The sequence below is a fragment of the Stegodyphus dumicola genome, chromosome 7 (assembly GCF_044657685.1).
Source record: "Stegodyphus dumicola isolate Sdum_Otavi_A_Nest chromosome 7, ASM4465768v1".
NCBI lineage: Eukaryota > Metazoa > Arthropoda > Arachnida > Araneae > Eresidae > Stegodyphus > Stegodyphus dumicola.
In genome coordinates, this window is record NC_140774.1 from 58,811,947 (window position 1) to 58,833,111 (window position 21,165).

The window sequence follows — 21,165 nt, forward strand, 5'->3', positions numbered from 1 at the left end:
AGCAGAATGAAATATGTACTGAAGGTCTGAATTTTCCTGTACCCCCCCCCAAATTCTGCTATGCTACATCAAAGTGGCGGGGTGTGTCACTGGGCAGAATGAGCGAAGTATGTTGGGAGCATAACTCCTGGTAGGGCCACCTTAGACATGAAGGCCATTTCAATATGCCCAGCTAAAGCATAGCAGGTGAAGATCCTTCAGGGGATTACTGTCTTAGTGATCGGGTATCACAATCCTAGGCCTTTTTCATCCTTTCTATCCTTTTTCCATCTCCTCTCAAATGCTAACTTTTCTCTTTTTCTTCTGCTTTGTGGTATTCCTCTTCCGAGGTTGAGGTTTGTTATGAGAAACTAGAACTGTTCTTGTCTCTAGTTTTCGAATGGTGAGAAAACTGCGTGCGTGGAGATCCATGTCACTGGAAAGGAGGGTCCTGGTAGTTGAAGGACGAGGTACTGTCCCCAACATACTGCTTTGGCTTCTACTTCTTCTAAATGGGAGGCACTTTATTGTACTCATGAGTATCAATCGGCTGGCCATTGGTCCTTTTGTCAGTGGCTTGGGGACAAGCTCTCGGGAGTACCTGCTTTTAGGAAAGCTGACTGTGGGGCTTCAGTTTGCATATAAACCTGGTTATCCTTGGTGCAGGAATCTGAGTCTCCTTGTTAGACTCTGTGGTGGGTGGGGATGCGGGGTTCGAATTTTTATTTCCTTCAAATATGGCTTTGCAAAATTTTATTACACTTCATGAAACTGCCAAGTAATCATCTAGTAAAAGACCTCAAACTACAGAAAGTACAGAAAACACTAAAATTGTTCCCCTATTTTTGGTTATGACAAGATCTGCTGAATTGCATAAAATGTCACATTTCCTTGTTCAAAAATATATAAAAGCCTGTGCAGTGTTTGTATGTAGAATGTTTCGAGCCACCCCTTCAGCTGAGACATGAGTAGTTGTCTCTTCACTATTACTTCAAAAACTGTTTCACATCCTGATAATTGAGCCAACTACTTAGTGCTCGATAGCCAGTTTTATTTGCTCTACCAAGTGCATCTTTCTTGTATTCCTGCTTTGGGATTATGCGTTCAACAGTGGATGCAAGAACATGGCTTCTAAGAGGTGAAAGTTCCAGCAGTAAAATATTTGGAAATCCTCCTTGGAAATATGCTTACATTGAGCTTCTCAACACATTTTCCAACTTAGCTAAAGATAACACCAATGATGATGTGTACAAGCAGATTTTCTATGAACATAGACAGGCTTTCAATGACTATGTTGCAGTGTATACAGATGGATCTAAGTCCCAGGATCACGTCGGCTCTGCCTTCGTGTGCAGGAATACTGTTGAGGGAAGAAAACTTTATCTCGCTTATACCATCTTTACTGCAGAGATTGTTGCTTTGCTATTAACTGTATCTTTCATAGGTAAACAACATATGAAAAATTTCATTAGTTACACACACTCGCTTTGTGTGCTAAAAGCTCTTGAATCCTATGTGGATAACACAAATCTGTTAATCGTAGAAGTTCTGAAGTTCAGTGTTAGCTTAAAAATCAAAGGTTACCAGATCCTTTATTGCTGGGTACTAAGCCTTGGCTTGGTACCCAACAATAAAGGATCGACAATGACCTTGTCGTGCTTCCATTTTATCCTTCTGTTAGCTATAAAATTGCACGGATTCTCCAGAAATTCAATTTTCAAGTCGGTTTCTCGCTTATTAATAAAATTCACCCTTCGATTCTAAAAGATTGCGTTTCTGTCTTGAATTCTTGGGGAATTTATAGTATATCGTGTCAGTGTGGTTTAAGATATATTGGCCAAACAAAAAGAGCGTTAAAGTTTCGTATCAGGGAACATGAATCTTATGTCAGAAAAGGCGAAATTAACAAGTCTTCAATAGCGGATCATAGTTGGACATTTAACCATAATTTTGACTTTGGGTCTGCAAAAATTATCCAAAAGGCTTCTTCCATAGGTGAATTGGATTTTCTTGAGGCTTTTCATATTCACAAAGATTTAGCATGTTTAGTTAATGATTTTAAGTCCAATCCAGTCCTTCCTAATGCCTTTAAAATTTTACTATCTTAATTCAGTTATTTTTGCCGAAAGATGGCGTTACATCCTCGCATTTGGTATTACCAGAGGGTATAAAAATCTGTTCAGTGGTTGCTTTCCATTATTCGAAGTTCAGATTTTGAGCGTGAAGGTGCATTTGCCCCTCGCTCCCTATTTTTAACTTCGCCATTTTTCTTGTCCTTTGTGTTACATGTTTGATCAGATAGCCTGGCTCAGTAAAAGTAGGCGGCCAGTGCAACTCTGATTAAAAATTTGGTTACAACCACGTGCAGTGCTGATAAGGACCACGTGTTTCTAAGACTCCTTTCCCTGTATTTTTCTTCTTTCTTGTTATTTCTTTCTCCTGAGGAGGAGGGACCTTTAGCTGCCCTCGAAATCGATTGAGTGTTTCAAATTTCTTACGCTAAATACAAGGTTGTTTTTACGATTTTGATTGTCACATTAGCATGTTTCTCTTCTATTCTACTCTAATAAAGGATCCATTGGTGTTGTGGGAAACGAACTGGTGGATGTCACTGCAAAATATGCCTGTTCAGCTAACCCGTTCCCTATTCATATAACAACACTTTGATTAGGAGGAAAATTTTGATGAAATGGCAAAATCTTTTGGATGCACAGTTAACCAATAAATTACGAAATACAAAACATAAAATAGAACATTGGAAATGTACCCTATATCGAAAGGAGGAGGTCCTTCTGACCTGATTAAGAATTGGTTTCACAAGGCTAATACACAAATACCTATTGATGGGTGAAATTGAACCAGTTTGTGCTAAATGCAACACTGTTTTAACCATTAAGCACATTTTAATTGATTGTCCATAATTTTAATTGCTTTCGAAATTTTTATTTTAATACTTGGGAGATTTCAGCAAAAGATTAAGTTGGTAAAGAACCACATTCTAACATTTTTAACTTTTTAAAAGCTACAAAGCTTTACCATGTTAATTGTATGCCCTGAATCCAATTTGAGTTTCAGAAGATCTAACTGGGATCTAGTTATATTCATATTCATCAGAATTTATCCTTTGACTATAGAGTTTACTATCTGTATTTCATGGTTTTCAAAAATTAGTAAAAAAGAAAATTGTGTGTTTGATCTTATAGCTTGCTATTTTATACCTATATGTAACATTGTATTAAATTTCCAATCATGACTCGTGAGTATGCACTGAATGGTGCATGTGTTCTTGTCTTTATTAGTTTAAGTTTTGAAAATACATAATCTTTTGTTTGGCGCAATATTAATCACCATGCGTTTTGTGCCGAAAAGTTCCAACCAACCAACCTAAATTTTCTGTGCTTTTCAAATTTCTACCATTTTCCTAGAGAAAAATGCAAATATCTTTCGGATATTCTTACCTAACATTTTGTTAATTATTTAACTTAACATTTTGTTAAGTACTTACTACTTACCTTATTGATCCAACTTTTTTTCACATTGCTTGTCTATTTTTATTCATTACATTTTTCTTCGCAGACTGATGGCGGCTAAGTGAAATATTCCATTCTACCATGTAGATTCTTCTTATCACCCTTTTGTTGTTCCAGACATTCTTTTATCTGATGCAGAGTAAAAGTGCACTGTCACTCTCTTTCCATTCGATACAAGCAAATTTCTACCAGCATACTATTTTGACAAAAAAAAATTTGGATTTTACCAACTGTATCATCTTATCATGAAACATTTCTTTTTTTTCCTTATTTGATTAACCCTAAAGGTAGGAAATGCATATATGGAAGATAAAGTATATGCGAATTAAAATTACAATTTAAATTAGCAATAGCCAGTTAATTAAATTAGCCAGTTAAATTAGCAATAGCCAGTTTATATTTAATTTGGTCATTTCCCTCTCTGTTCTAAAAATATTGTTAACTGTTTCTGGACTGTGTTCTGTCTAGATCAGTCCGTATAATATGACTTACATAACATTGAAGATGTAACTAATTCAGAACTTGAACTTGAAATTTTGAGAATAAATCTTTCTCTTAGTGAACTTTCATATTGAATAGCTATGCTCTTTTGCATATCCCTCTGTTCTTGCTAAGACACTGCCTTGCTGCTCTATTCCTACTACAGTATCAGAAAGGTAAATATTTTTTAATAGGCATGACTAGAGTGCCAGGTGAATTGTGGCTGTAAATGTCAATTGAAATAAAGATGAATATTTATTTGCCTCAACTGCCAAGTTTGTTTTTTTTTTCAATATTGATCAGCATTCTATGCTATCAATATTGCTAAGTTTGCTGTATTGCATATAGTTACTGAAAACTTAGTGTATTAAAATTATTTTTTTGCTAGTGAACAGGATTTTCATTACTGCATATAATGTCTGAAAGAGATTATAACATGCATTAAAAAATTTCTACTCTTTAAGTACCTTGAAAGGTGTTGCAGCAAAATAGTTTTTGAAGCAGTGGTTGGCAAATTAACTTTTAAATTTTATGAAACTAATAATGTATGTTTATATTAGATTTCTGTTGCAATGCTTAAAGTTTCAGTAAATTTAGATATGTTTTGATAACTGAAAACTGGCATCTATTAATGTATTTATTTTGTGGCTGTTTTTACTTTTATATCGTCCAAGGATTATATTAGAGGCAGTTTTATCTTTGCTGATTTCTGAAATTTATTTTTAGTATTTATTATTAATATGAAAATATATATTTGTTTAAATGAAGCTTTAAAAAAATTGTTGTGGATGTTTAGGTCTGCTTTTTGCAGTTTATGAATTAACAATTTTACAGAAAAAAACAAAAACTGCGTTTGAATTTGCTTTTGCTAAAGTGACTGGTCATTTGAAGTGTTTTTTTTTTTTTTTTTATTGTTAAACATTTTGCTTGATATGTTGAAAGCGTAATGCTTCATTGTCATTTAAGCTTTTTAAAATATGAATCATTAGATTCATATTTTAAAAACTGTTTGTTTGTTGATATTACTGTTGTTTACTTCTATTTGATATTACTATTATTTTGTTTTCAGTTGGTATTACTATTATTTTATATTCACCAATGTACTTCATTTTAAACTTATCCGATATATGATTGGACCAATATTTTTATATTTCAGTTTCTGTCAAGATACTAGGCAAAATGCATTAGGTTATTTATTACAAAAGTAAGCATATTTTTTCATTTTACTTACTAATTTTTCTAAATACCTTATGGTATGTATATTTTAGTTTTTTTTTTTTTTTTTTTTTCCTTAAATGCTTTGTAATATACTGAACTCTCCTGTGATGACCACCTTTTGTAGACAGCTAACTGCATGAGAACATTAACAAACACTGGTATTAAAAATTACCTCTGGGGTGTCCAAAATCATCTGAAACCTTGAGTGGTTTTTGAAAAGCATTCACTGTTTGTATAAAGGCATTTGAGAATCAATCATTATTATTGAAAATGCGTGATAAAGAGTTAAAATCAACAAAAATGCAAAAATTATTTTTCATCATAGTAAAAAAGTTAAATGAACTCATCTGTATTTTCACATATCATCAGATGATAATTCATGTTAAGAAATCTCTATGGGCTGTTTGTCTTGCTTCATTGTCTTGCAGTCCTTGTGTGAAGAATTGTTGTTAAAAAGGTTAATCAGTTGCAAAGAAGATGAGGTTAACCACTTGTTGAAGGTTAAAATAATCATAAGACAAAGCAGAGTATTCATGGACTGATGTCTCCACAAAGTGCTGAACAAGCCATACAGTATTATTTACAGGATTCAGAGAAGCCTTCTAGGTTTGGTTGTGTGAGGGTTGCAACAGGCAAGCATTATTTTGACACTCAGTTGTGTCTCCGCCTTTGTATCTTTCATGCATATTTTTTAATTTTATTAATTGTAGGTGACTTTTAACCAATTTCCTCAAGGAATGAACAGAATTTTTGTGTTTGAAGTTGAAGGAAGTCTATGATTTGTTTCATGTAGGATATCTGATGGTATAATTTTAACATCTTGTAGAATTCCAAAAGTGTGTACTTTCTTCATTGGTTAGATGAAAACAAATCCCAATGTGACATGCAGTTCACCTTCTTTCATGTTTCTGATATTAATATAAGTTACTTTTCTTCATTCTCAGTGAAAAATGGGTTAATCTTGTAACTACTATTGTAAAAATCATTGCATTATGCAATTATTTCTAAGTAAAGTACAGTGCTCATTTAAACCCTTTCAAATGTCAAATATGAATTTGGTGAAATGTTTTGATTAGTTGCTGTTTTAGAAATAAAATATGCATTTTGATTGCCTTCTTTTATTAGAGAAGAAAATTCTAAATCTGAAGGCTATGGCAGGTGAAGCATGCAGAACTAAGACTTGTTAATAGAACATATTGTGTCAGTTGATAATTTTATAACATCATACATTGAGTAAAATAACTGATAAGTATAAAACAGCTTGTTAAGAAATATGAATACTATTTGAAGAAAAATTTTAGATAATTTAAAAAGCTGGAAGCATATTTTATTTATTTATTATTATTATTTATTTATTTTTTATTTTTATTTATTTATCAGACACATAGCAGTGTAGAAGTACAAGTAGTCCTTCTTCAACACAGCATCCTGTAACACGGTTTCACTGCAACACGATTCATAAATTGCAAGAACCCTATAACAATATACAACAGGGATAAGATTAGATTGTCTTTAAAGAAATTGTTTTAGTTCTCATTTCATCAATAGATGTCGCCGGTAGCTTAACTCATGTTCAGTCTTTCTTATCTCAACTTATCTAATCACTATATCTTATCTTGTTCATTTCACTTTTGCAAATGAGGATGATGGTTCGGTAAAACCATCGAAACTAGTCCTGTGAAAATTTGAAAACATAATACTGATTTTTGTTGTTTGACTTCTAAATTAATGTCTAGCCCTATATTGAGAAATTTAAAATGACTGGGTAAGAACTAGTAAGCAAAGTAAAATTAGGGATTTTGTAAAGATGGAAGAAAATGGCAGAACTTTAAATGAAGAAAGAAATAATGAAAGTGAAAGCGATCTCATTCCACTGAAAAAACATTCTCTGTTGATTATACTGAGTAATGACAAAGAAGAAATTTATTACACTAAAGTTGTATTAAATTAAAATATGTAATATTCTTTGTTGTGTGTTAGGCCCACCAGCGGCCGAGCGGTAAAGTCGCTGAACACTGGTAGTTCGGTCCGAGGTTCGAATTTCGCGAATGGGCTGGCTGCATGGGCGTTTTCGTGGTTTTCCCCATGTTTAACGTGTATACGAGCCAGTTTCCCTTAGAAAGTCCTCCACGAAGGCATCCCTCCCCTTAGGCAGGTAGCCCTAGTGTGCTTTGCCATAATTAAATACACCACACCACCTTTGTTGTGTGTTAGCCCCTTTTTATATTGGCTCTGGGTCTCGTACAACATGATTTCACACAACACGGCATTTTCTAGGAACTGTGTTTCTACTGTGTTATACGAGGGTTACTTGTATTGGCATTATATTAGCAACATTATGGTAATGATAATCTTAAATTGAAGCATTTTAGTTACTCATAATAAAGAAACAATTCTAAAACAATTGAATTTCGGCCATAAAGACCAAACATTGTTCAGATCATTGTTTTTACAAGTATTTCATAAAAGCATTATCAGTATGATTGTCAATCCATACATTTTACAAGCATTTTAAATCTTGCAGTTATAAACATTTCAATCATTTACCAAACCACAAGGTTTAAAATTTCAAAGACAAAATTGCACTTAAATTATGTGTTAAAGCATCTAATATGTGTAATCTATCCAAGGAAATTAACATGCGAATTGCAATGAAAATGGTATAAAAATTGCCTCTTTTTTGAGAAAGTGGCATGTGTAAAGTATATACCATGTTTATAAATATGTAAATTTTAAATACAGTATCTATATGTTTATATTTGTTAAATTAATATTACATCTATCTAAATATTATAGTATCAAAATAAATGAAAATTATTTGTTTTATGAAATTTCAATTGTCTGTTTTTCTGCTCTAAAAAGTTAAATTTAATGTTTAACCATATTTTTCTGAAACGCAAATAATTAGTTTTAAGTAAATTTTGCTGAATAAATTTCACTAAAATTAAAACATTTTCAGCTGAAGTAGAGATTACATGCAAAGCTTCTGAGAGATTTGATTGCTGACATTGAAGTGATATTGGGAGTTGTTCTAGGTGTTGGGAGGGTGTGTTCTATTGTAGTATTATAGTCATTCGTACAGAAATGTCCTGTCATATATTTTAGAGATGCCTTGGTCCAGAATTTATATTCATGCTATATTGCATGTTTTCATGAAACTTGGGTGAGGGAAGTGCTTTTCTCCATGTAAAGGATTCTGATGCATGGAAAGAGTGTCTAACTATAAGCTTAGCAGGGCATTTTCAGGTATAACTGAATCAAGGAAATAAAAGAAGGCGGGGAAGCAATTCTGTATCGTCCATTCTACTCGGCCAGTTGCTGAAATTCAGCTTGCATTTTTTATGTCTTGAAAGCATAACATAAGATATATATTTGATAACATAAGATATATTTATATGCAGTGTTATTCTAATATACTTATTCTGACATAAAATTGGAATTTTTCTGAAAAAGCATGGCAATTTTTTTCCATATTTCAATTCTAAGACTGAACTAATGTATTCAAATATCGAATTTTATAAATTGTGATCAGAAATTTAAGGAAAAATTTGAGAATTAAGTTTTGCTCACTTTTTTTACATTGTGCCAAGAGTAATTCACTTGGAGAACTTCCTAGTTTTTGGCAACATATTTCACTTTTCTTTTCATTCTTAATCTGCCAAAGTCTCAGTTCTTCTTTCGTAGAAATATTTTTGCCATATATTACATTTTTTAATCACTGTTGAAATTTTTTCCCTTTTCAAATTTTACTGAATTGCTGTAGATATATTACTGAATTATATTCCTTTAAATAATTATGTAAAAAATTTAATTTTATACATTTGGATTGTGTACTTTTAATTATTTATTAATAAATTTTTTCAGTGTTTTTTTATTTATTTTAACTGCATTTCCTTTTAAAGAGTGCTTTGTGAACCAGTGTACACCGTGATGCATTTAAAAACTAGATGTCTTAAAAAAAGGAAATATAGTAAGCACAATTCGTACGTCTTTCTGTGAGCCGTTCTGGAAGAATATATAAATGAAAAAGATGATAATAGAATTTTAATTTAGGAGGAGATGCATGTATTGTTTATGCGGTTTTTCATTGCCTTGGCTTTAAACAATTTTGTTATTGTGACTTTTTTTATATATTATTACATTTTTACCATCTTACTTTTAAGTTTGTTAAAATGTTATGCGTATTTCAGAATAAGTTTAAATATTTCATTTTTTAAATCATAAGAATTAAATAGTGTAATATAAAAAAAAAGAGTTCGCAAAAAATTATTTTTGAGTTTTTAATACTTTGCCAATTTTTTTGACATATTCTACAAATATGTCTGCTGTCATTCACTTTTTTGGGCTACATATTGTCAATAGTTGTGAAACATCTTGGTTTTTGTAACATTCTTAAGAGTAGTCTTCTATTTTTTCCTTATTTGCTCAATATAAAATAGTGAAGGGATTTTCACCGTGATACTGAAGGTCTTCAGAGGTGAGGTATTTTAAAAACTGGAGAAGAAAGAAATGACTAGTTTCATCAACATTGTAAATGTTTTTAGATGGTATAAATGTTTTTTACTTGATTGTTGAACTTTGGATAAATTCTTAATCATTTGGCTGAGACATCTTTGGGTTTTCAATTTACGATATAACATTCTGTGACATGTGTAAATTTATACAGCCCTTCAGTGAAAAAATAATCATCTTTTGCATTCATCCACAAAGTTGTATCTTGGCCCTTTTCAGTTTACATAGGCCCATTTGCTTAACTACTTGATGTGCTACACTGCCTGAAAAATTTTAATAAAATACGGTTTGAACATTCAGATATTTTGCTTTGAACATGCAACTTCTCTGAAATGGATTTTCTGCAGTTGTTCATTCTTCTAATTTCCTTCTTTCAGAAATATTTGTTTTCAGTGTTGACACAAAAACATTAGTTTTTAAACAGTTATATTTCCAATTATTATGTATTCTGGCCAAATTCTCAAATTTGAATTGTATCTTTCAGGAAGACCACCTTTCATTTTAAAGATATTTCACTTGCAGATTAAATTTCAAGCAAAGCTCATTGGACATACTATTGAGTTAAAACCTGTTTAACAAATGATAGAGGCTTGTTTTGGGCAATGCTGTGAGAGAGGATCCACTATCCAATTGCAACTCAATGATATGTTATATATCCAATTGCAACTTAACTTTGTATATATTGTTTATTTATCTATATCCATATCATGTACAGTATGGATGTTTTCCTGACACTCTAGTGAGCAATCAGCTATGTTGTTTACTAGGATTAAGTGAACTGTGAGTGCGGCATAGAAAATATTCCTAAATTGATTTGCTTCAGAGGGGCAAGAAAATTCTACCTCCAGTTTGAAAAGCAGTTGTTCACTGAGCTCTTGCACCTGCTGAATTTAGTTACTTTGTTATGTACAGTAATGGGTATAAAAAGCCTCCCCTCCCCCCCCCCCTTTTTTTTTTTTTTTTTTTAATATTCGGGTTATCTTGCAGGTTTTGGTATTTTTGAAAAGAATGATCAATAAATTTCATCTCTGATAATACCAGTTTGCAATATATTTGAGAAATATTCTAATTAGATTCTTAGGTGTTTGTGGCAATAATTATTGTTTGTTATTTGTCTTGGAAGGGATGCTTTCTAAGAAAAACTGCTATGTATTCACATTATTTATGGAAAACATCAGCCTGTATGCCAGAAGCCAAATCCAGTATAAACTATTAGAATTCAGTGGATTTAATTGCTTGGCCTCTGATTGATGAAATATTCTCATATAAGAGCTGTTAGTGATTCATTTAAATATTATTATTTGCTGGTACTGTGCTTTAGTGTCTAAACTGTAAACCCAACATATGTGCATGTATATACGAAAATTCTAAAATAGATATTTATAGGTGTACATAAAAATAGAAATCTGTTTGAAACTTCATTGAATGAACTTTGTAACTGCATATGTTTCTAATTAGCCAGTATGAAAATTTTTAACATCAGAAAGAGAATATTAATGTAGTTCATTTATTTTGTTATGGGCTATCTCATCAAGGCTGTCTGCCCACTCTGGAGGTCTCTGTGAAGAAAACTCACTTATTGATGTGTTGGAATTTATAAAAATTCACTCACTCAGCCAGTTCAGAAATAAAGAAGTCAGAGCAAATTCTCATTATTTTGTGCTTTTTAGCCTCTGAGGCAAATAATATATTTCTATGAAGGTTTTTAATTGTGCTCAGTTTATCAGGACCACTATTTCGTCTAATCACTTTGGCGAACATGTGGGTGTCCTGAGAAGAATAGTGAGTTTACTTTAAAGTATGTCCGATGAAATTGTAGAAGATATGACAAAGATGGGAAGGATTTAATTACCCTTTATTCTTCATGGTTTGCAGCTGCTCCCACACTTCAGGATACAAAGACCAGTACTTGTGGTCTGAACTAAAAAAATAAGAACTACAAACTAACTAAATTTAAATAAGAGCTAAACTCAAATACTATACAAAGACTAGTATCACTAAGATTGGCCTTTTAGGTCTTTACGTATGTAATACACAAAATGCGGGAAAACTACAGTATGTCTTCAATATCAAGAGGACTAAATTTCTGGCCTGAAAGGTGGACAGCAACTGACTGAAAAGCGTGCATGAAATAAGGTGACGAGAAGTCTCTCCCTCTCTTAACTCCTTCTTGGCTAAAAGCCACAACTTAAATACTTAATAGTTTGCAAGCTCAATTTGCATACTAAAACTAACCGCGTTTATTCTGGCCGGAATTGGAAAATAAGAGAAGACACTAAAGTTTTAAAATAAAATAAACTTTAGTAAAACATAAAATCCTTACAAGTTAATTGGCCTCACCTATGATAATCCCATATTTTTTGAAAGATTCTAGGACTAAGAAATAACATATTATGAAAAAGATAACTTATACATTCTACAAGGAAGATAGTTAATTTATCTAAATACCATACTGTAAGGAAAGCAAATATATAAAGTTTTATTTCAGAGGTTTGAAGTTTATTAACTATTGAAATATATTCTTAAATGTTTAAATAGATTTTCCAGAAGATCATTTTCAGGAGGAAAATTATCATATATTCTTAATATTATAGAATGCCAAATAGCTCATTCATTTGGGTAGTTAGGTGGTGAGTATTTCATAAGACAAAACACCTATAAAATCTGCAGATTAAAAAACCTTGCATTCAATCAAATTTTAATGAGCTGAATTGAAGGGACTTCTTAATCCCTTCAGTTCAAGGATGCTCATCAAAGTTTGTCTGAATTGAAAGGACTATGAAAAATTTCGTGCTGAAAAATTGTTTGACTAATTACATTTGAAGAAAATCTCGGATTCTTCATAGATATGCATATAAGTATTTAATTAAATAATAATGCTTTTTAATTAAATAATAATGTCTTGGGCATAGTAGTAATGCTGAACCTGTTAAAGCATAATTAAAAGCAAAAAGTTAATCATAATTAATTTAACCTATGATATTGTGGCAATTGAAATGATATAGGCATTCATGGATTAAGTGATGCTGACATAAAACCATACAGTTCCGTTAGTGAATTAGATTATACATCTCCACTTGAAAAAGAAACGATAATTTTTCCCATGATTATGACTATATTTCTCTTTCTTCCAATGATAGAAATATCTGGAAATGTTATTAGTGATGCAGTCCAAATGATATTAAAATATTACCTTTTAATTTCTGAATGGCAGTGTTTCAGATTTCTTGAATCAGCAAAAAGAGAGAAAGGGAAGCAGTTCAGGTTTATTTAATTACAAATAAAAATGTAGGATATACTGCTGAAATAAATTTTCTTGAAAATGTGTTTTTAAATGCTAAGAAGTGAAGTGAAGGTGACTAATTCATTCAAAAGACCATGGAAATGCAAATTACTCCACATTTATGGATTGTGTGAAGTTGGTTTGTGACATGACCTCAGGGATTGATTCATGACTTTTAGGGATAATATCAGACTTCAATTGCTAGGGAAGGGAAAAAGTCAAGAAACAGTTTCATTATCATTCAAAAACAAGTTTTTCTTATTAAATTCTGTGCATTGAAGAAATTTGCTTTATGTAGAAAGTTTACATTAAGTTTCTGTACAATTTGTTGAAAACATAAGTTTTACTATGTAAGTACTGGAATTTATTTAGTATATAATATATGTTCATTATAGAGAAATGCCGCAAATGTTTGTGCATCCACATTAAGATGTTTGAAATGTATTTGGCAAGGGGCATGGTAAATTCATGAAGAAGTCTGTTTCTTAATTTAGCTGCAAAAACTTAATGGTCATTCATATCAGGCAGGCTTTATAAAGCATGCTTATTGTTGACTAATTAATCTCTCATTTATAATTATTAAATATTATTTGTAACTTTACCACCCTTGATGAGGGCCAGTAATTTATTTTGTTTTTAGATATTGCAAAAGAATAGAAAAAATATAAACAAAAATATGAAAATGATGAAAGGAGCAAGCTATTCAAAATATAGGAAATAGAATGTTCTTATTCTATATTGACTGCATAAACAATCATTGCTGTTCCCCCCCCCTTGTATACAGAATATAATTATAAAAAAAAGTTTTTGAAAATAAAAGAGAACAGTATTCTTTCTTGAGTATTTAAAAATAATTTCTGATATTAGCATTAGTTATTGAGCATAGTGTTATGATCCTTTATGTTTGTTTATTTTTATTTGTTTATATTTGAAGGTTACATCAAGTTGGATTATGCATTTTGTTCTTTTAAATATGCTACTGTGTATATAGTTATTTTAAATTTGTGACAAATTGATCAGTTTCATATTTATAGCTGTGGCATTTAATTTTATTATTTTTTATTATAGAATTTTATGTTATTATTTCAAATTTCTAAGACTGTGTTACACTAAAAAAGTTGTTGTAATATTATCTCATAGCCGTTTTGCAATTTGTCTTGAATGTTTTTTTTTTTCTTTTAGTATCTATTTTAGATAATGATATATTACAGGTTTTCTACTGACCAATATGAGAAAGTACCATTCTTTATTTTTGGAGACTGTAATTTTTGCCTAGATACCAAAGATGCAATACAGGTAATATCTTCAGAAAAATAAGTTTGCATAGTAATTATAACATTTATATGTTAGATAAATGGAAATAATTATAACAAGATAGCTAAACATTGTTTATTCTGTACTTCTACTAGCTGTTGTTATGTATTAGAGTTATAATATGTATAATCTTACAGTTACATATTTTGCAGTAATATTCCTCTAAAATATCTGAGACACAAATTTTTGTAGTTTATAGTTAGTCATGCAAATAGAATATTCAGATTCGTTAACAGATATCTTAGTATATATTATTTTCTAAAATTGAAGGAATCTACAAGTAACATTGAACTTGCCAATTTAGTTTGAGTTTTACATAGTTGTAAAAAAAGTTTTAATTTCCATGTTTGCAAAAGAATAATGCACAACTTTAAAAAATGAGCAAGAGCTTCAAGTTCTAGTAATATATATGTTTCTTGTAATATTAGAAGGTGGAGTGAACATAGTTGTGTATGTTATTTGAATTAATTTGTTGAGGTTTTTAAAATCTTAGTGATAAAATCACTGGTTTACAAGGGAAAAAAAGCTGGTGATAAAATCTGAATGTGCATATTTTCTTCCATATTTTATTTTTTGTTTACTTTACCCCCCCCCCCAACTCCAATTTTTTTTTTAAATGACCAACATAAGAGTTTCGAGAAAAATCAATTTTTATTTATTTTTAGATGTATACAAAACAACATATTTCACCTTTATACTGAATGTATAATGGCCTACCATACTTTTCCTTTCCTTTGGAAATTTTTCTTTAAAATTTCAAAAGGTTGAAACAAAAAAAGGTTCAAAAGGTACCATTGCTTGCTTTTTAGCATCAGACATGACGAAGCTTCCACCCTTGTCCTTTCAATTACTGCTCTCAGATTGATTTTGATTGAAAGCAACAGCTGTCTTTTTCTTCTCTCTAATGAATTCATCTAATGTGAGCTGTTCATTACTGTATGTTATGGACAGAGATCAATCTCATTATTTAATAACCACACCATGTAGGTGTCTATGAAAACTGGAATTTCATTTGCAGTAACACAGTTAATATGTAATTTTTTCGTATATTAAATGTGCCCACCAATGGGCGAGTGGTAAAATCGCTGAACAGTGGTAGGTATGACCTGGGTTTGATTACAGGCGAACATGCTAGCTGCTTGGGCATTTTCATGATTTTCATCATATGTAACGTGTATATGAGCCAGTTTCCCTTAAAATGTTCTCTACAATGGCATCCCTTTAGGCAGATAGCCCTAGTGTGCTCTGCCATAATCAACTAAATCAAACCATATATTAAATATTGACCTCTTTATGTTTATCATTTGTATGTTGCAACACAAGCTAAAATATTAAGAACTTTATAGTCAGTAAGGAGATTTTTGTATCTGCAGATGTGAAAAAACTGAATTCCAAAGAATAGTAAATGACAGGTTAATATGTAATTAAGTGAAAATATTAATTCTGTTGGTGGAGATTTCCGAAACATAGGGAAGGGAAAACTACTGTAACACAGCTAGAATTATCTATGATATGTGTTTTTCATAATAAACTGAATTGCCTGTTTATTTTTATTCCTCTAGATTAAGTATTACAAAAGCCATGTTCTGAATTTCCTTGATATATCCAGAATACTAAAAAAATCATACTTTTGTTGGACCATGTGTCAAGAAATGCCAGCTAAAGGTGCTAAAAAGGTGTTGTTAAATAATAAATTAAATATTACTACCATCTGAGTCATTGACTTGAGATGACATCTGAGTCATCTCAGCCTAGTATAATGATATTATACTAGGCTGAGATGGCCAATATGTATTTTGCTTATAGGTCTATGGATAGAAATGGATGTATGTGAAATTGAACGTAAGATATATGTACTGCACTAGCTATTTAACACATCTTTAAGGTCTTTCAGTCCAGATGTAATAAGTATGCACAACTAGTGTTTATCTCCTTATAGAGACAATTACTAGGAATAGGAGATTACAGCCAGCATGTAGAATTTCCACACTGGTTTTTGTAGTTATGTTCTGAAGGATGAATTTTTCCATTGCGGGTATGCATATGTAGGTATATGACAAGCCATATAGCTTTATACTATAAAACTATAGTTCACTATAAATGTTTGCATTGGTACTCTTTGATTGGTCTTTCTTTCTTTCTTCATGACTTGACTAGCGAAAGATATTCCGAGAGAAGATCTTGTCAGAACTGCAGTTTAATGTTCCTGGTGTTTTAATATATTTATTTTTTATACAAATGTTTTAATGATTGAAGCTAATATGTATCCATATTCTAACATATTATTTTATTTATTAACAAGTTTTATGTACTTGTTAATAAATAAAATAACTCTATCATCAAGTTCTACTTATGATGCTTCTTCCCTAAAATGTATATATATGACATGTATGGAATGGGCTGAAATATATATACCCAATAGCACAGGGGTTCTCAGCCAGGTTGAAATTTCCCCTTGGGGGAAAATTTTCATGGTTTCATGTGTGGGATGTGGTCAGCCTTTTACTCTTAAACTTGTTTTAGTTTATGTATATAAAAAATTATTCTTATTCAAGTTTTATCAACATTTTCTATACTTTTGGTTTACTTAAAAGAACATTAAAAATAATCTAAATTTAAGTAGATGTATATGCATTTTTCAGTTTTGGAGATGCATGGGGCAAAAAAACTTGAGAGCCACTGCAGTAATGTAAGCTCAAAGTATACCCTCGTAGTTATACCACCATAATATGAAATGTATAACTCTTTCAAAAAAGTTTGTGGAAGAATCATATCACATGTATAAAACTTGCAACAACTGAATTTTGTTGTTAGAGGATGTTAGTATATTCTTTATAAAAGACATATGTGAAGTAATATCTTGTGGGGCAGCATACACAGGTGATCTCATGCAAATAGAAATTAAAGCATCTTTTGACTATTTAGTGTGATGCTGCATTTTGTAAAAAGTGTCCTCGAATGCAAATACTTGTGTTTCTTTGATCGGAGAAAAATTTTCATCAAACCACAACAACCTTTTTGGGAAATGTTTTATCCTCCAACTCCATTTTTCTGCATTATTTAAGTGTTTCTGTAAGGTCAGCATTTCTGGACAAGCTATTCAGTATGATATAATGGACTGTCTGAGATGTACATGTAAAAGAGGCATTCTACTAATGCTTCCACTGAAGTGAATGTTTGTACATTCAAGTTTTGAAAAAATTTCTTGGCTGCAGTTATCCCCCCCCCCCCCGATATTTGCATTCAATAATTTGTGGTAAGGAATAAAAAGTTTTATTATTTAAAAATAATGACTGAGTCATTTCTTAAAAAATACTTCCATGCTAGGTGTTTTAAACTTTGTGCCTGTCATTGTATGCAGGTGGTTGGCACTTATTTATGTTTTACATTTCTGAAAATCAAGTAAGCCTTATATTTAAATTTTAGTGATTTAGATTTATAATTAAAATCTCGGTAATGTTTTTATGTTGATTGATTTTAATATTTCTGTATATCTTTTTCCTTTACTCTTTAATTGAATAATCTGAATATTTTATAAGTTTTGAAATTAATCAAAATTATTATTTAGAAACTGACCAACCAAGCTGTTCCTGTCTTATGTCAAAAGTGCCCAAAATGGAGAAGTTGAAAAAATGTTGTATAGAGATCCAGGGAATGAAAATAAGGTAAGTCTTTTATCCTCACGAGCAAAATTTAAAATGGAAATAAAGTAAAATTTCTGCTAAGATTCTGCAATATCCAAGGTGAACTTCTAAATGTAATGTGCAGTGTGCATCAGAAAAATGTATACATACTTTGAACTGTCATAGAAAATTTATTTTCCTACCTACAAAATTAAATTTCTAAGAAAACATAATGTTATGTTTCCTCAGTAGGTAACAGCAGTCATTGATCTAGCTGTACAATCCAGTTAGTGTCAAGTGAAGTAACATCAACATAGCAGACATATGTTTGAGCTTTCAAGAGCAGATGCAGGTTATTAAGTGGTAGTGAAAGTTTGAAAATATTGCTGTAGTTCAGAGAGAGTGGAGGTGTGAGTGTGGGACTAATCCGCTTTCAAGAGTAATAATTACATGTGTACAAGAAAAATCTAATGTCCGTGGAACAATGTGTGATGTGCATAAAAGCTAATCAGGCCAACCTTGTATGGCTACAAGTGATGAATCTTCATTTGTGGTGCTGGAACTGTTTCAACATTCACCAAAACAAATCTTCAAGCAAGGCTTGCATGAGAGTGGTGTAAGTGCTAGTAGTGTGCTATACATTTTGAAAAAGGGCAAGTTTAGGGTACATTCCAAGGCTGGGGCAACAGCTAAGTGATGATAACCCTAATCGCTGGGTACAGCTTTGTGAACGAGATCAGAAGGTGCTTAAACGCGATTCGGGGTTTATGGATAGCATTGCTTAGTCAAATGAGGCACAATTTAAACTTAATGGAAATGTCACTACGCATAATTGTGTGTAATGGATTGAAAATAATCTCCACATTACTGTTGATAAGCTGTGAATTTTCTTGGTGTGGTTTGTCTCCTAAGGTATCATAGGGTCTTTCTGTTTTGAAGGTACTGTAACTGGAGAAGAGTATTTAACATTGCTTGGTGATTCCATTTTCCTTGCCATTCTTGCAATATGTGGTAATGGTAAGGTATTACCAGCAAGATGACACCTTTCCTCTACATAGCATACCTGGATCAAAATGTACTAGGACATTTTGATAGGGTGCAGGGAACCAGTTGAGTTCCGTGTATGCTCTTCACACCTTACGCTGCTTGATTTTTTTGTATGAGGCACAGTAAAAAATGAAGCGTATTGTTGTTAACCATTCAACCTTGACACACTTGGATAAGATTCTAGTAGTTTGTGCAGAAATCCCATCAGACACTGTAGTGCGAAGCACAAGTCAATGATGATTCATACTCTGAAATACTCTCTTTTGCAAAAAAATCAAAGCACCATGGAGGAAGTGGTTGTTTTTGATGAAATTGAATATGTATATAGCTCATACATAGATAATAAAATAATGAAAAAAGTAAGGTCATAGTACCTGTTCATGGCTCATAATCACCCACTGAATGTTCAAATTCTATAGTACAGTCAAAAGTCGTTAATTCGGAGAGCCATAATCCGGACCTCAAAGTTACAAACTTTCTGCGCATGCATCGCGTTTACGCGTGCGCGTAAGACCTTTACGGCTGCGAATATGCGTGTGCGCATGCGCATAATACGTTTACGCATGCACATTTAATGTATAACGGACGGTATAAGCTAAGCTAAAATTATCTAATTCAGTTAATGTTGCAGATTGCATTGTTCCTTAATCTTCAAATTGAATACGGCTTATTATTTTTTGCAGACTGTTAGAGCAATTTTATAAAAGTAAGCTTGAACTTTCGATTATGTCAAATAGAATTTCCGATATATATTTACTAATATGTAAAGGATCTACAAAGCGAAAGTATGTTTCGAAGTCCATGAAACAAAAAGTGGAATTGCTGCAAAAAATGGATAAAGGCATATCTTTGTTTCTTAACCATTCCGAAATCTGTTTATCAATTTCACGCTGCTCTGCGGGGGGTGGGGAGGGGACATCGCGGCGCGCAATGAACTGGAAGTTGATCTGTTAGCACCATCCTTATTTTCAGGGCAGATGTTTTTTATTTTATTCAGCTTATAATTCCTTACTAAATGTAGTATTTCATCTCGATGTATTCCGTCTTTGATATGATTTAAATCAAATTCCTCGTCATTATATATATCACGAGTACACATCAAATAGTTTTCTGGTTGCAATTTTCTAATTTCGACTATGCGTAATGTATGCTTTACGCATGCGCGCGTTGGAAGAAATGAATAAAGTAAACAAATAAATATTAAGCTTTTATTTTGTAAATTTTGATACCCTTTATATCATAATTGTTCTTTATTTCATTAATTACGGTTTCATATTTTTAATTTTATAATTTCGGCATGCCATTTTACCAGATTTAAATTGGTGATCTATAATCCGGAATCACCAAAGTCCCGATGAGTCCGGATTCACGACTTTTGACTGTAGTTGGTCGAACCGCCCCTGGTGGCAACTCATGCTTGAATTCGTTGAGGCAAGGAGTGGTAGAGATTCCTAATGTCATCCAGCGACACATTTTGCCAGGCATTCATCAGTTGTCACTCCAGATCTGTGATATTTTGTGGTGCCCGAATCTGGCGGCCTACTATGTCTCAGACATGCTCGATTAGTGAAAGACTCATGATTCCAACTTCCTCTTTCCCCAGTGTAGGGGCCCACTAGCAGCCAAGTAGTGCTGAACACTGGTAAATTGGTCTTGAGTTCAAATTCCGTTGAACATGGGGCATGGCTGCATGGATGTTTTTGTAGTTTTTCCCATGTATAATGTGTATATGAACCAGTGTTCCATAAAAAGCCCTCCACAAAGGGAAGAAAGCATCTATTCTATCTTGGGCAGATAGCTCTTGAGTTCTTTGCTCAACCAGCCCCCCATGTAGCAATCATCCTTCAGTACCCTCTTCCTTCCTAGTCCTTGAATTGAAGCATATGTGCTTCAATTTTCTTACAGCTTCTTTACATAAAATATTCTTCATAACAATGCAGCATAAATAACAGTATTCTATACTATATTATGTATTGATATGATTATTACTGAGCTCCATAAACATGTGCAATATTCTAAAATTTTAAGTTATTAAATTATTTTAAGATTAATTATTAATAATTTTATTTAAGATTATTTAAATTAGATTTTCTAAAGGCATTTCACTTTGATATAAATCTTTCAGTTCTAGTTAGCAATCCCAGTTCCAATCCGTCTTTACCCTCAGTTTCTAATGAAA

At 32.0% G+C, this 21,165-nt stretch overlaps 1 protein-coding gene across 9 annotated transcripts in view; it reads left to right on the top strand.

Annotated features, from left to right (window-relative positions):
- Positions 1-21,165, top strand: part of LOC118204815 (inositol polyphosphate-5-phosphatase A-like) — a 326,182-nt gene that overhangs the window by 293,978 nt on the left and 11,039 nt on the right. For all 9 annotated transcript variants that reach the window (XM_085820263.1, XM_085820268.1, XM_085820269.1 and 6 more), the window contains 3 exons: positions 5,146-5,193; positions 14,214-14,298; positions 17,885-17,981. The gene's annotated coding sequence lies outside the window, so the exon portion shown is untranslated. The remainder of the gene's footprint in view (positions 1-5,145; positions 5,194-14,213; positions 14,299-17,884; positions 17,982-21,165) is intronic.